A 16526-nucleotide genomic window follows, 5' to 3' on the forward strand; every position below is an offset into this window, starting at 1 on the left:
AGGTGTAGACTTGTGGCAAACTTTCCAGCAGCAGTGGGCCTTCTTTGGGCCAACCCTGTTTGGCAGGGCATTTGCCCATGATGGGATGGGTAACTTGGGTGCTTGATTTAAAACTTTATTTTGTTTCTTTGTTGCACACTAATTGTATTAAAGTTTCTTTCCATTAGGTCTTATACACTAGAGTATGTTTTGCCTTGATACAGGCAGATGACAGAACCTATTTAGAACAGGCAGAACCTGTTTAGAACCCATTTAGAACTGGGGGTTGTGGGGTGCCCCTCACTTGCCCTATAACAGTAACTGTGGTAACAGTTGACAAAACAGATGAAACGTGATCTGTCTCATAACCCATACCTAAATGTCCCCTGTCATTATTCTTGTCTACCTCCATGTTTCTTTTTAGTTTTATACTATGTCTTATCCCACTAGTAACATAGCTCATCCCAAGTCAGTTATTGCTAGGTTCCCCGAATGCTTCAGCTGCAGTTAATTCCATTGCTCTGAGCAATCTTTCCATGATATATTTAATATAAGCTACACATACACATGCCACACACTAACAAGCTGGTCATTTTCATGTGTGAGCACACTAAGGCTTGAAATATGTCATCTGGTGACAACCTTTTCTTTTAGTCTGAATATAATCAGACACCAAGTTATGTTTTTTTCCTTTCCACCCTTGTATACTCATTTAGCCTTAATTATCTTTTTAAAAGGTCTTGTCTCCAAACACTGTTAAATTTGAGGTCAGAGCTTCAGCATATGAATTAAGGGGAGGCAAGTCTATCCTATATAATATATATCCTATATAATATACTTAGTGTGTTGCCTGCAACATTTAAAAATAATGTAACTAATATTTTTTGCATACTTACACAGGTCATAAAAGGCATCTAATAGAAGTTATCTAATAAATAATAGGACTGTGATCTTTCAGTCTGTTATTTATCTCTATCACAAACCATTCTACATAGCTAATTTAGAGTTTTCCAAAACACTGTTTTCATTGGGGTACCTATCTTAAAAGTTTAGTAGCTCTCTAATACCAAAGTCCACATGGTTTGGCAGTCAGTGACCTTCTTCAATCTGTCCTTAACCCTTCTAACCTTTCTTCCATTCTAATAGAGGAATTGTTACTGCCAATTTTTTAGCTCCTCAAATATTCAACTCTAAGTTTCTGTACATCACCATCATTTTCATAACAATAAGCACATATTTAGTGGTCAGGCACTGCATTAACTCATTTGATTCCTAGTTTAAGTAGAACAGGAACTGAGCAGTAACTTGCTAAAGGAAATAATAAGGTTCAGTCATGATTAAAACCCAGTTGCTTCAGAGCCTATACCACAAACCTCTACCAAAATGCTTCTTACCACCTGGAATACCTTTTTCTCTAGGATCTTGAACCAATTATAGTGTTATATGCTAGCCTCCAGCTATAAGTTCCGTTAGTATGTAACAACTTTAAATCACATCTGCCTCTTTTAAATAGGTAGTCCATGCCAGTTTTGTAACAGGCACTCAGTAGTACTTTATTTCAAGTTCTTCACAATTTAGAGGTTTCATTTGTGTATCATTGAATATAGCTTATTGCTACAACACATTCCTTTAAGGAGCTTTAAATGCTAAATTAATTTTAGTTGCCAGAGCAGATAAATCTGTAACCCGTGAGTTTGATTTCTAGTCAGTGATCATACTGGAAAACTGATAAATTTGAGATAGAAAGAAAAAGGAGTTCTACAAGATGCTGAGAGGTTCTTTCAATCAACCAGTAAGTTAGCTGAGTTCAAAATCTTTTGAGTGCCTATGCTGTGAATGCACTGGGAATGCAAAAATTCAAGGCATTTCCCTTAGCTTGAGGAACATTCACATTGACCATACCTTAAATTTTTGTTTCAAGCAAAATTGAGAAAATTGCTTACCATAATAATACAGAGTTGAAACAAACATATAATCATGTCCTGTGTTTGAAATGAGGAATAGATCCTGAAATTGACTTTAAAATGTTTAAATAGGGCCTCCCTGGTGGCGCAAGGGTTAAGTCTCAGCACTATGAAGCTATCAGCAGCTACTGCAGCACAAGTTCTATACATGGCCAGGGAGCTAATCCATAAGGTACAGCAGTCCTCTCCTGTCTTGCGTGCTGCTCCCCTCAGCAGTGTATTTCAGTCAATCTGCCTGTTCTGCTCTCCACTCTGTCTCTGGTGACTCCTGTCTCTCCCCTCCCCCGCACCTCTGGCCTGTACCCCAGCTCTTGTATACATAAATAAATAAATCTTTTAAAAAAATAAATAGGATTTTTTTTTCTGGTGGAGGACTTAAGATTGACAGTCATATTTCTTTTAGTCCTTTGATGTTATTCAAAATAAATAAATAAATAAATAAAATGCTTAAATATGGTAAGACTGAGGTGAATTCAGTATAAACATGTAAAATATCAATGTAGGGAAGGCAATGGAAACATTATTTATTTGCTGTAACGAGTAATATGAAATTGTTCCGGTACCACCATGAAATGTTACCTTATTTTGTTTTTCAAACACTTTATCAGAAATTTTCTATGACTCTTAGTGAACTGCATAACTTCTTTTGAAATTTTAAAATTCCAATCCAGTTGAGGTCAATGTCCATCCTAATACCCGCTTTTGTTTCTAGATTCTACAGGGCTAAGGAGGATGGTGAAAGAAGACCAGGGGAAGAGGCACATTTTCTTTAATGCTTCTTTCTTAATTGTTGATGCCATCTGACAGATTCCCAAATACTCTCTTGTGAGAATTAAGGTTGGAGTTCTTCAAGGTATCTTTCAGAGGCTTCTATTCTATATACTTCGTGACAGCACATCTGAACACTCCATGGCTCTCCATTTGGCAAATGGCACTTCTAGATGCGGTATTTCAGGAAGATTCAACCCCAGCTTACTGCTAAGGGAACTGTCTACTTTGCCCACTAAAAACTCATGCATCTTCACCATACTAAATGGAGGTAATGCAGGATGCTGCACTGCTAATACCCCGTCTTTACCTTGCCACTTCTATTTCTGTTCCTCCCTTCTCATATGGATAGAGGTAAGGCACTGGCACTCAGATGACCTGAGGACACCAGGTTCTTTTAAGGGCGCCAACAGTAAGTGCTTCCTTATTGTTCTGTTTTGTTTTTCAGTCACTGTTTTCAAACACATTCTGTCAAATCCTTTCCTTCACTTTCAGTATGTATTGGGCAGACCTCAAAGCTCTCCAGGCACTTCCCTTCCTGCAGGGATTCTCATTTTCTCTTGAGTGGTGGTGGGGTATTTGTTCATTTACTTTCATTCATTGGAGTGTGAAAGGGAGGAAAGACCCAGTGCCCAGTTCTCTCCCAACTAGTAATGCCTACATTTCTCTTAGAATTTTCTCTTCCCAAGGCAATCTTATATAGACTGGAAGGTATTGGTAGGATGATGATAATAAAAGCACTTTTAGCAGAGAAGTGGGTCTCTTTAAAAATAGGATATTTTATGCCTAATGTTTTGAATATGGTGGCTTCTAAGACAATAAGAAATGTTTCATTTTATATATATATATATATATATATATATATATGGAAATAATGTGAAGAAAGATACCACTAAGAATGTGCAAGATCAGTAAAGAGAGACAAATTTAGAATGATAATGACTCTTGTATAGGAAAATGACAGATCTGGAGTGATATGACAAAGAATTTGAAAGGTTTTATGGAAGGTCTGTTTTATGGTTGTTAGAACCTAAATAGGTAACAAAATTTCCAGTGATTTCAGAAGAGTGCTATTGAGTTTGGGTTTTTTTTTTTTTTTTTTTTTTAAAGATACTTGAGGGCTTTAGATCAATTTTCATCATTCTCCCCTATTATTACAAGGAAATTCTACTGTAGCACTTCCCAAACTGTGTACTAGTTCCAAAACTTAGTTCCTTAAGAGGTCAATAAAAATAGATACTCGTGGAGTGTGCCTGATAGCGGGTAGAATTATGGTTTTTAAAAAAGTTTAGAACATAATTTTCTTAACTGTGTAACATCTCAGAATGTTTCATATGCTAATATGTTATGAATCCCCAATAGGAATATATAGCTTACTATAGATTGGATTGTTTGTAGTTACCCTCCCCTTCCCTACAATGGCAACAAGTCATATGTTGAAGACCTACCCTCCAATGTTGATATTTGGAGATAGGACCTAAGGAGAAAAATTGGGTTTAAGGGCCTCCCTAGTGGCGCAAGGGGTTAAGACGCAACCTATGAAGCTATCCATGGCCACTGCAGCACGAGTTTGATCCCCTGGCCAGGGAGCAACCCACATGGCAGCAGACCTCTCCTGACTCGCCCACTGTTCCCCTCAGCAGTGGATTTCAGTCAATCTGCCAGTTCTGTTCCCCACTCTGTCTCTGGTGAATCCTCTCGCCTCCCGTACCTCTGGCCTGTACCCCAGTTCTTATATGCATAAATAAATAAATCTTTTTTTGAAAAAACACCTCTGGATGAGTACCTGTTTAAAAAAAAATATGCTGTCTTCTTCCCTCAAACTTTTTCTGGAGTGTTGGTGGTATAGTGGTTAGCATAGCTGCCTTCCAGACTTTTTCTCTGTCTTAAATTATTATCTTGCCTTTAATGTCATGCTAATTTTTCTTGCCATTGTATACAAAAGGATGACTTCCTATAGGTGTGTGTTTTTAGAAAGGGTAACCTAAGGAAACAATTGTTCTAAGTTATCTAAAAGTCTCATTGCATAAAGTGATACCATTATTTCAGTTAAGAAATTGGATACATACAGATTTAAAAAAAGAAAATTAGGTTTAAATAGGGTCATGAGGGTTGGGCCCTCATGATGAGATCAGTGCCTTTATAAGAAGAAACACTAGAGAGAGCTTGCTCTATGCCTTGTGAAGACTGAGAAAAAAGGTGGCCATTTGAAATTCCAAACTCTAGAAGTGTAAAAAATAAGTTTCTGTTATTTAAGCCACTCCGGTCTATGGTATTTTATTATGGTAGCCCAAACTGACAAATATAAGGATATACTATTTGCACATTTGAGCACAGTGTTTGAAAAATGTTACCTGTTACCATCTCAATGAATGAGCGTGCCATGACATATAATTTGGAAGTCATTGTTTTCACTGGTAATTTTCTTCAGACCTGAATACTGACTGTGTGATGGGGAGGAAGAGGGTCTTGGTACAAAGTAAGTTTACTCGACATTTGTTTTAGAACAGTTTTCTGCCAAGTAAATGTGAACTGTGCTTTATTAATATATTTGCTGAAAATTGAGTTCAAGGAAAGTAGAGCTATGTTTATTCAACCAGTTATTAATTTCTGAAATATAATTCTTTTGTTGCCTGTCAGAGCTGATATGTTAATTGGGGAGGGAAAGGGCAGTTCTGATTTGTTTTCAGTGGGAACAGCTTTCCACTCAGACACAAAATGCTTCCTGTTACAGATCATTTGTCAATATTGAATTCAACTTAGAAGCAAAAGGAAGTAAAAGCTATGTAAGACTAATCTTAAGAAGATTTATTTCCAATTGATTAGAAACAACCCAACAGCTAGAGTTTTCCCTGTGATCTACTTTCTTCTGAACAACTGCTAGAAGCTCTTAGTAAATTTTTAGTGGAACTCTAAATCAAACTTAATTGTTATTCTATGAAAGGATTATTCTTTTCAAGTGAGAACTACATTTGCAGCATATTAAAGAAACTTGCAAAGATTATTTATGTCAGAATGTGCCTCCTTTGGAAAAGCCTACCTTTTCATTCTTACTTTTGACTTTTATAATATTAACTGATCATCCTGGCATTTTAAAGTCATAATTTTTTTTTAAAGATTTATTTTTTATTTATACAATAGCTGGGGTACAGCATGGGAAGGTGAGAGGATTCGCCAGAGATAGAGTAGGGAGGAGAACAGGCAGACAGACTGAAAGCACTGCTGAGGGGAGCAGCAGGCAAGACAGGAGAGGTCTGCCGCACCATGTGGGAATCTCCCTGGACGGCTGGGAATTGAATCCGCAATGCAGAGGCTGCAGACAGCTTTGCAGCGCTGTGCTCAACCTGCTGCACCACTGGGGAGGCCCATAATATTTTCTAATGTGAGTTTTCTGCATAAACTTATGCAGAAAGATGCAGAGGAAGTGCTAGAATTCCACAAGGGCTGCATTTTGCGTTAAGTGTAGATGCTGTGCTAATGCTGTCTTGCCCTACTACTTTAAAAGGTGTTCTGTTTACGACCAGGTGCAAGTTTTGATTTTTTGAAAAAAGGTGTGAAAAAGTAATTAAAGAGAAATCATGAGCCTATTAGGATCAAGGGTTTAAAATAATTTTAATAAAATGAAGTTGGAAAAATCGTTATTTTAGTGAAATAGATTTGATGAAATGGTACTGAGATTCTTTCAGCAATGGATATTTCACACAATGAAACCTAATAAGTAGAGTGGTAAAAATGCCATATTCTGGGGGGCAAAGTGCTGATTATATAAATATACATACTGTCTATATCATTTTGGAAAACTCACTTTTCTAAGTAAAAAAAGGAACTAAATAAAAAAAATCTCAAGTAAACTCTACATTTCATGGCAAATTTAATAAATATTTTGCATCAATTCCTAACAAGTAGAAGAGCTTTGTTGTGATGGATATAGTTATAAACATTTAAGAGATGTCACAGTCCAGATTGGTGTAGAAGAAAATGTTTATTGATTGGAGCAAACTATTACTTTTAATAGCATAATCAATGCTTAAAAAAGGGAAAAATACACTCCATAGTGTGTATATACCACATCATCTTGATCCAGTCATCCATGGACAGACACTTAAGCTGCTATTGTTCTAACAATATTGTAAATACTGCTACTCTGAACATAGTGAAACATATGTGGTTTGGGTTGATGGTTTTATATTCTGTAGGTATGTGCCCAAGAGTAGGATTGCCTGGTCATAAGATTTCCATTTTTAATTTTTAAGGTAAATCCAGATTGCTTTCCATAATGGTTGCACTAGTTCATGTGCCTGCCAGCAGTGTAATAAGATTACCTTTTCTCTGAATTCCCTCCAACAATTCTTGTTGATCTTTTTAACATGCACCAGTTTTATGGATATGAGATGATATTTCATTATAATTTTAATCTGTGTATCTCTTATTAGAAATGACGAGGAACAATTTTTTTCATGTCTTTTATCCATGTTGTTGAATTGTCTGTTAATATCGGCTGCTCCTTTATTAATTAGCTTAATTTGTTTTTTATTGCTGAAGTGTATGGGTTTTTCACTATATTGAATAGTAATCCCTTATTTGTTATTTATTGAGTGAATATTTTCTCCCATTTGATAGGGTAGCTGTTTAATCATTTTGTATTTTCTTTTTCTTTTTAAGTTGAGAAAATCCAAATTGTTTATTTTTGGTTTTAATTCCCTTGTTATAATGGCTGAGTCACCAAAAATATCTTTATTGTTATCATGGAATGTATCACCAATGTTTACTTCTATATATTTTAGTGCTGCAAGACATGTATAAATTTTTGATCCATTTGGAATTCAGTTTTATGTATAGTATAAGAGAGTGATCCAACTTCATTCTTTTATATGTGGCTTTCCAATTTTTCCAGCATCATTTATTAAAGACACTGTCTTATATAGGTGGATTTATTTCTGGGCTTTTGATTCTTTTCCACTGGTCCATGTATCTATTTTTTGTTCCCATATCATAGTGTTTCTAATACTGTTTTACAATGAAATCTTAAGTCAGGTAGCATGATACCTCCAATTCAGAAGGCTTGCAATTCAAAGCCTTTTGTGTTTCCATATAAATTTCAATATTTTTTGGTTCAGTTTCTTTGAAAATATTGCTAGTATTTTAATGGGGATATTTTGTATATCATTTTAGGCAAGATAGTCATTTTGATTATATTGATTCTCCTTATCCATGAGCATGGAATATACTTCCATCTCCTTATGTTGCTATGTAGGTCCTCTAATAAACTTCTTGTTGTTCTCATTATACAGGTCTTTTACCTCCTTTGTTAGGTTGCTTCTTTTTGAAGCAATTACAAATGGAGTTATTTTCTTAATTTCTTTTGTTTCCTTTTTGTTGTTTGTATATAAAAAGTTATGGATTTTCTATGTTGATTTTGTAACTTTCCATCTTGCTATATTCATTTATTGTTTCTACTAACTTTCTGATGGAGTCTTTAATATTTCCTTTATATAATATCATGTCATCTGTGAAAAATGATAATTTCACTTCTTTTCCCTACTTGGATTCCTTTATTTCCTATGTTTTTCTGATAGCTCTGGCCCAAAACCTCTAGTACTAACTTAAACAGAAGTGGTGACAATAGGCATCCTTGTCTTGTGTCAGATCTTATGGGGAAAGCCTTCAGTTTTTAAAAGTATCTTTGTCTTTTTTTTTTTCTTAAACATTTACTTAGTACAAATGTCATTATGTGAGTACATGTAGATGTGCTATTGTTAATTTTATAAAATGCCCAGTGAATATGCTGTGAAAATACTATAATCTGATATAACCCAAATTATATACATTTTTAGCTTACTCATATATATTGGTAACCAAAAATGGCTTTTCAGGTAATATTTCAGGTGTAACTCAATAGCAAAAATCCCCAAATAATTGTATTTAAAAATGGACAGAAGTTCAAAATAGACATTTTTCTGAAGAAGACATATAATAGGCCAGCAGGTACATAAAAAGATGCTTAACATCTGCAGTCATCAGGGAAGTACAAATGAAAACCACACCTTGGGGCCTTCCTGGTGGAGCAGGGGGTTAAAGTATCAGCACTACCAAGCTATCGCCAGCCACTGTGGCCTGAGTTCACTACCTGGGCCAGGGTACTAACTTACATGGCACAGCAGACCTCACCTCTTTCGCCAGCTGCTCCCCTCAGCAGTGTATTTCAGAAGATCCCCCTGTTCTGCTCACCACTCTGTCTCTGGTGAATCCTATCATACCCAAACCTCTGGCCTACATCCCCGTTCTTGTATGCATAAATAAATAAAATAAATATTTAAAAATAAATAAAATATTTTTTTTTAAAAAAGAAAACCATCTGTTAGGATGACTATTAACAAAAAGAAAAGTAATAACCAGTGTTGGTGAAGACATGCTGAAAAGGGAGCTCTTATGCACTGTTAGTGGGAATGTAAATTGATGCAGCCACTATAATATTAGTAGGGTAGATCTTCAAAAAATTAAAAATCAAATTACCATATATGCAGCTATTCCTCTTCTCAGAATATATCCAAAGAAAATAAAAACACTAACTTAGCAGTTTTATTTACAACAGCCAAGTCATGGAAAACACCTAAGTGTCCATCAGTGGTTGAGTGGATAAAGAAGGTGTGTCATACACAAACACACATGGAATGGAATATTATTGAACTATAAAAATGGTAATTCTACCATTTATGACAACCTGAATGGACCTTGAGGGCATTATGCTAAATGAAATAAATCAGATGGATAAAAATAAACATTGTATGATCTCATTTATATGTGGGGACTAAAACAAAACAAAATGAAAAATCACCAAACTTCCAGTTATAAAATAAATAAGTCACGAGTATGCAGTGCACTCATGTATCACATACTGGAAAGTTGCTAAGTGTGTGGGTAGGTATATCTTGAAAGTTTCATCTCAAGAAAAAAAAATTTTCTTTTTAAAGATTTATTTATTTATACATACAAGAACTGGGGTACAGGCCAGAGGTGTGGGGCGGTAAGAGGATTCACCAGAGACAGAGTGGGGAAGAGAACAAGCAAACTGACTGAAATACACTGCTGAGGGGAGCAGCAGGCAAGACAGGAGAGGTTTGCTGTGCCCTCTGGATAGCTCCCCGGCCAGCCAGGGATCGAACTCATGTTACAGTGGCTGTGGATAGCTTCATAGGTTGCATCTTAACCCCTTCTGCCAGCAGGGGGGCCCAAGAAAAAAATTTTTATTGTGGTTATTATTTTGCAATACATAGAAATATCAAATCATTGTTTTGTACACTGGAAACTAATATACTATCATATGTAAATTATAATCTCAGTTTTTTTAAGTTATTGGGGAATTCTACATATTACTTATCCAATAAGTTCTTTTTACTAAACAATTAAATTTTGCATAGTCCTAAATCTACTTTACTGGCTTCTCTGAAACTGTTTAACTCTGCTTTAAGCATAATCCTTCACAACATGACAAATAGCTTAGATACCAAGAAAATTCTTTTTCAACATTGCATAAATATAGTAATTTTTCAAATGCGCCAAATCTTGTTTCTGAAAGTAAAATACATTGAAATAGTTGCTAATCTCGGGACTTGTAAATTCAAAAGGAAGGCCAGACTAGCCTATACTTGTCCAGTCTAGACATGCATTCCAGGACATTATCAAGGCAACCCGTTGAGGTACAGCTAGAAAATATGAGAAAGTTGGTTTACATTTTAAGTTTAATTAAAAAAAAATTTATTTGTATAAATTTTCTTTTTTTCCACAGACCATTAGTATAATACTTTGTAACAATTTATAAATAAATTTAATACATTTACATATGGTGGGGGGTATGCTCAATTATTATTAAATGTTAGAGGTATGCAACTGGAAACACTGTTCTGGGGGTAAAATATCACTCCCACAGCTTCCCACTTTCCAGAGTGCCAAAATCATGTCCAAAGGAGCCTGGATTTCCTCATTCTGTGGACTATGGGCACCATCCCTACCAATCTTATCAGAAGCTGCTGCAGCCCTTGAAAGGAGTACAAGAACCAGTGGTGCCCTTTGAATCTTGTGCTTTTTCCTGCTGTGGCTCCAAAAGAGGACTTCAATCTCAAATGTAGAAACTGCTTGTTAATTCTTCTTATGCAGAACTCAGATCCACATGAAACCTAGCCCCCTATCACCAACCATCCCCCCAAAAAACACATCTCTTAATGATAAGCCCTCTCAATTTAGGGAATGAAGGATAATCTCATAGATTGTTATTAGTTTTTGCAGAGTAAATTTTGGTTAAAAAGATAATACTTTTATTTTTTTAAATTTTTTAATTTTAATATTTATCTTTTTTTTTACATTTTTTAGACTATATTTGCTTCCCCCACCCCTCCCCAGATGAATCCCCATAGAATTTCCTTCCCCAAGGCACCCATGCACCATCACCACAGTACCCTGTGCTCTTCACTCCCTCCCTCTCACCCCTCTCCCTCCTCCTCCCCTGCAGTATGTCTCTGGTTTACAATTGTCTGTTTTTGCTTTGTTGTGGTTTGTACTGTAATTATTATTTTTTTACACTGATGTCCTATTTGGTTCCCCTATATTCCTCTTATAAGTGCAACCTCCGATAAAAGCCATATACGACAAACCCACTGCCAACATTATTCTCAATGGCAAAAAGCTGGAGGCCTTTCCTTTAAGATCAGGAACAAGGGCCTCCCCTGGTGGCGCAGTGGTTGAGCGCTGGGCTGCGAAGCTGCCAGCAGCCTCTCTGCAGTGCATGTTAGATCCCAGGCCATGGCTGGTGAGGGTCCCACAGGGCATGACAGACCTCTCTTGCCGCCCGCTGCTCCCCTCAGCAGTGTATTTTGTCACTCTGCCTATTCTGTTCCCCGCTCTGGCTTTGGTGAATTCTCTCACCCTCCCACACTTCTGACTGTACCCAGTGCTTGTATAAATAAATAAATAAATCTTTAAAAAAAAAATATCAGGAACAAGACAAGAATGTCCTCTCTCACCACTGCTCTTCAATATAGTACTGGAGGTCCTAGTGAGGGCAATAAGACAAGACAAAGACATACAAGGAATCCAAATAGGGAAAGAAGAAGTAAAACTATCACTATTTGCAGATGATATGATAATATATATCAAACTCCACAGAAAAACTACTCAAAATAATAATCCACCAGTTCAGTAAAGTAGCAGGATACAAAATCAACACACAAAAATCAGTAGCCTTCTTATACACAATATACACAATCAATTGGAAGAAGAAGAAATCAAGAAAACCATCCCTTTTATAATTGAAACCAAAAAATCAAATACTTGGGAATAAACCTAACAAAAGAGGTGAAAGACCTATACAAAGAAAACTATAAAACACTGTTAAAAGAAATAGAAGAAGACACAAAGAAATGGAAAGACATCCCCTGCTCATGGATTGGAAGAATCAACATTATCAAAATGGCCATCCTACCAAAAGCAGTATACAGATTCAATGCTATTCCAATAAAAAGATAATATTTTTAAAGCAACCTTTATGTTAAACATGACTTCAGGATGTGATATTGTATATCATTACAACAAAGATGACTAAATCTCCTTTTTTCCTCTGATAAAGCATTTTGCAAAGACTCAGCCTTACCAATCTTACACCAGCTTTCAATCTCTAAGAGTGTCTTGAAGGCAATTAAGCAGTATGTACTTGCTTCAAGATAACACCTGACATTTAGGGATTATTTTCACAACATATTATGTTAACATCTATCCTGTGATCTAAAAATATGTCACTCTCAGATTGTTTTGATGACATTGAGGACTTAGTTCAGTTGGGCCCACGGTTGTCCTATAAAGTCTAATTTTACTTTAAGCGTTCGAGGGACAGGTGACTTAAATAATAAATCTCAGAAGATTCAATCATTTAATGTAGTGAATACTGTTTTCTGACTTTTCTTGTAAATGTCTAGCACTGAGGACTCTGAGAGTATTCCTTATAGTCTTTCCTCCAGAAAGGGTTGGAATTTTCTAATATAAAAAATTGAGAAAGTTCTATACCATCCTAGGTGTAAAGGAAACTAATTTTCTTCTTGGTTTCCATTTTCTACCAACACATTGTCAAGTTTGTTGTATATAATGCTCTCACTCTGAGTCCACATAATCTCGGAGTGATCGGTTTTATCACCGCCCCGGCCCCCCCCCCCAACACCCCCCCCCAATACCCCCCCCCGCCCCCACCGCCGCCGCGCAGGACACACAGGACTTGTTGATGTTGGGTCTTGAGCAGTGGTGAACGAAGGCTCTTGTTTCCAGTGTTTGCAGAAAATAGCATTTGTACCTTTCAAGGTGAAATGGAAGGAATGTGATTTCCATACTGGTTATGGTACTGCTTGAGTGTGGTCTGACACTAATCTTTCCTAAAATGAATTTTTGAAAAGTAAGCCAAGCTTCAGCATGAAAAAAAGCACCTAAGAATATTTTTACAACAGTAGGTACTAGTACAACAAAGTATTTGAACATGAAGTGCTTCAGAAAAATTTTTACTGATAACATAAAATACTATACCTATCGATGCAGCTTAAAAACAGTACCTATGTGTACAATATGGCCTTCTAACAACCACAAAATTAAAATAGACATTTTATGATTCTTAGATGTACATGTCATCATGCCTTCAAGATGCTTGTGTTCTTGTTTCTTGGTAGTACAGAGCATCTTAAGAGATAGCAGTAAAATGCTGTCAAATTACAGCATGTGCCTTAATGGCTTTGGAATTGGACAGAAACGCTGAGTTAGAGAACAGGATTCAGAGTTAAGTATCCTTATTTTCTATAGGTCCCTAGGTTTCTTGTAAAGACAAAATGGTCTGTATCATATATTGGTTTGTTGTGAAGACAATCTGGAAATGTGTGTGTATTAAGAATGCCTAGCATCTGGCACGTGGGTGGGCACTATTAGTGAGGCTGTGCTAATCTGTTGGAGGTTTTAAAATAGAATTCTACTGTCCTCCTGGAGAGTGAGAGAAAAAATGGGAGAAATTGATGATTGTATTTTGGAAAAAGGCAGTTATCTCCCTCTGAGAAGTTTACTCTTTGAACTGTAATATTCAGCTCATCATTCTGACATCAAACAAATAATTCTCAGAAGTCAAAACATTTTACTAATGTCACCCCCCTGGAAACTTCTGAGGAGTCAAATTAATGCTGATCACAGGTAATTGATTATGTTAGAATCAGATACAGAATTCAGCTTTCATGCTTTTAAATCAACCACGATTCAGCCAGGCATTGCTTGCTCTGGCATGACTCATAAGAAATTAGAAAGATGTCTAGCCTATTTACATTCACAGCAGAATATCTTTATTCCTATTTATATCTACCAAATCATTTCACAAATCTCCAACATAACATACACATATGCTTTTGCACTTTGTAGTAAAGCTTTGGGCCAATAGACAAGCAGCACTTACCATAAATGTTATAATCGAGTATAGTTTTGTCTTTATTTGCAGCAATCACAATAAAAGAAAATTCAAGTGTGTCAAATAGATAGCTTAGGAGTGGTTATTCTCATCAGAATTTCTTTATCATTATTGTCTTGAAAGCAAAGAACTGGCAAAGGAAAAATCATGACGCTGAGTAATGTCAGGGGCTCTTTAACAATGAAGCAATGGAAAAAAATAATTTACCAAACTTTTATGTTTTAACCTATAAGAGCAGATTTATCTCCAGTTAGTACCAGAGCTTTATTTTTTTAAATAATATGCCCCAAATAATTCTATATATGCCAAATAATTCAAAATATAAATAAGAGCATTACACCAAAAAGAATTATACTGAGTTAAGGTAACTTTATTAACTCTTTCATAAATGAAGTGAAACTAACCTGCCCCATTGGGGACAAAGGTAAACAGAAAACACTACTATAAGAGGAATTGCTGTAAAGAGGAGAAATATGTAGAAGACATGGTAAAATTTCTGCTTCCTCATTGGATTTTCTAGCTAACTGTGACTAGAGGTCAGTAACCTATGCATTTCTAGTGTCTGGTGGTAGTTTAGATCAATTAAATAAAAAGATTTATTTATCTATACATACAAGAACTGGGGTACAGGCCAGAGGTGTGTGGGTTGAGAGGAGTCACCACAGACAGAGTGGGAAGCAGAACAGGCAGACTGACTGAAATACACTGCTGAGGGGAACAGTGGGCGAGACAGGAGAGGTCCACTGTACCATGTGAGTAACTCCTTGGCCAGCTGGGGAGAGGTCTGCTGCACCATGGGGGTAGCTCCCTGGCCTGCTGGGGATCAAATTGGTGCTGCAGAGGGTGTGGATAAATTCAAAGTGCTGTGCTTAACCCCTTACCCCACCAGGGAGGCCCTCAATTAAAGGATTAACCTTCAGTGTGCCGTGGCACAGACTTGCATCAGCTGTGCGTTCCTATTGTTGTTTGAGAAGCAGAATTAAAATAATAGGCAGAATTGTCATTCCTTGCTTTATCTTATCGATGTCACACAATTTCTAGCTCATGTTGGTCAGCTGACCATCCATGTGCTTCTGGGCCATTAACAAGTTATGATTCAGATGAATAAAGTCATGTGTTATGACATATTATTCTCTGCAATATTTCTTTAATCTGATTATCACAAAAGTGAACACATAAGTAAAGGCCTTTAATAGGAGTCTTTTAGACTACAGAAGAAACTATCACCTACAGAGGGTTTTTTAGGCATAATGACTATGTTCCACATTAAGAAAAACATTTTCGGGCCTTCCCTGGTGGCACAGGTGGTTGAGCACAACACTGTGAAGCTGTCCACAGCCTCTGCAGTACCAGTTCGATCCCAGCCGGCCGGCGAGGGCCCCATATGGCATGGCAGACCTCTCCTGTCGCGCCCACTGCTCCTCTCAGCAGTGTATTTCATCAGTCTGCCTGTTCTGTTCCCCGCTCTGTCTCTGGTGAATCCTCTCACCTTCCCCCACATCTGGTCTGTACCCTGGTTCTTGTATAAATAAATAAAATCTTTTAAAAAAAAAAGAAAAAGAAAAATATTTTCCATCACAACTCAGTACTTGCAAATACATACATGGATAAACACACATATACCTGCATCCACAGACAGAGATAATGTGAAACAAAAGTTTTGTGAAACAGTACATACTGTAACTATAGCAAATGCACTGTAATATTTTCCAGTCTATTTTATTTTACTTTTTTCTAAATGGGAAGGATTCGCTAATGAATTGTGATAATAATTTGAAATATTCACTTCTCTAGAGAGTCCTTATAACTTACTTCTCCTGAGAATCTGCTGAGTTTGTCATTATTAGTATACAAGGAAAAATCTTTCCATTCTGCTGGAAAGATTGTCAGAACCAATAGGAAAAAGCTTTGTCACCTGCATAAATCAAATATGTCCAGAGACCCAGACCTGAAGTCTGTTTAACTGCATTCAAAGAATCTTGACACCAATATTTCATAACTACATCCTGATGAACTAGTTAAACATATTATGAACTATGGCAAAAAAAAAGGGAGGGAGAATTCAAAGAACTCTAAAATAAAAATATAACATTATCTCTAATGTTCTCAGAAGGACACATACAATTGCTGTGCTTAGGGCAAAAGGACAATGCCTCTTTCCTGAAGGAAGGGACAGTGGTTTCTTGTCTGATATCAGTTTAATTCAGCAGTAAAAGGTGGACTGTTTATACCTTGTCCTGCTAAGGGCAAGCTCTATAGTCAAAGCTTTTTATGTTCTTTTCCTCTCACTTTCTAGATGGCTTTAATCTTGCTATCTATTTGCAGTCTCTGGTTGGAAA

The sequence above is a fragment of the Talpa europaea genome (genome assembly GCF_964194135.1).
Source record: "Talpa europaea genome assembly, chromosome: 15".
NCBI lineage: Eukaryota > Metazoa > Chordata > Mammalia > Eulipotyphla > Talpidae > Talpa > Talpa europaea.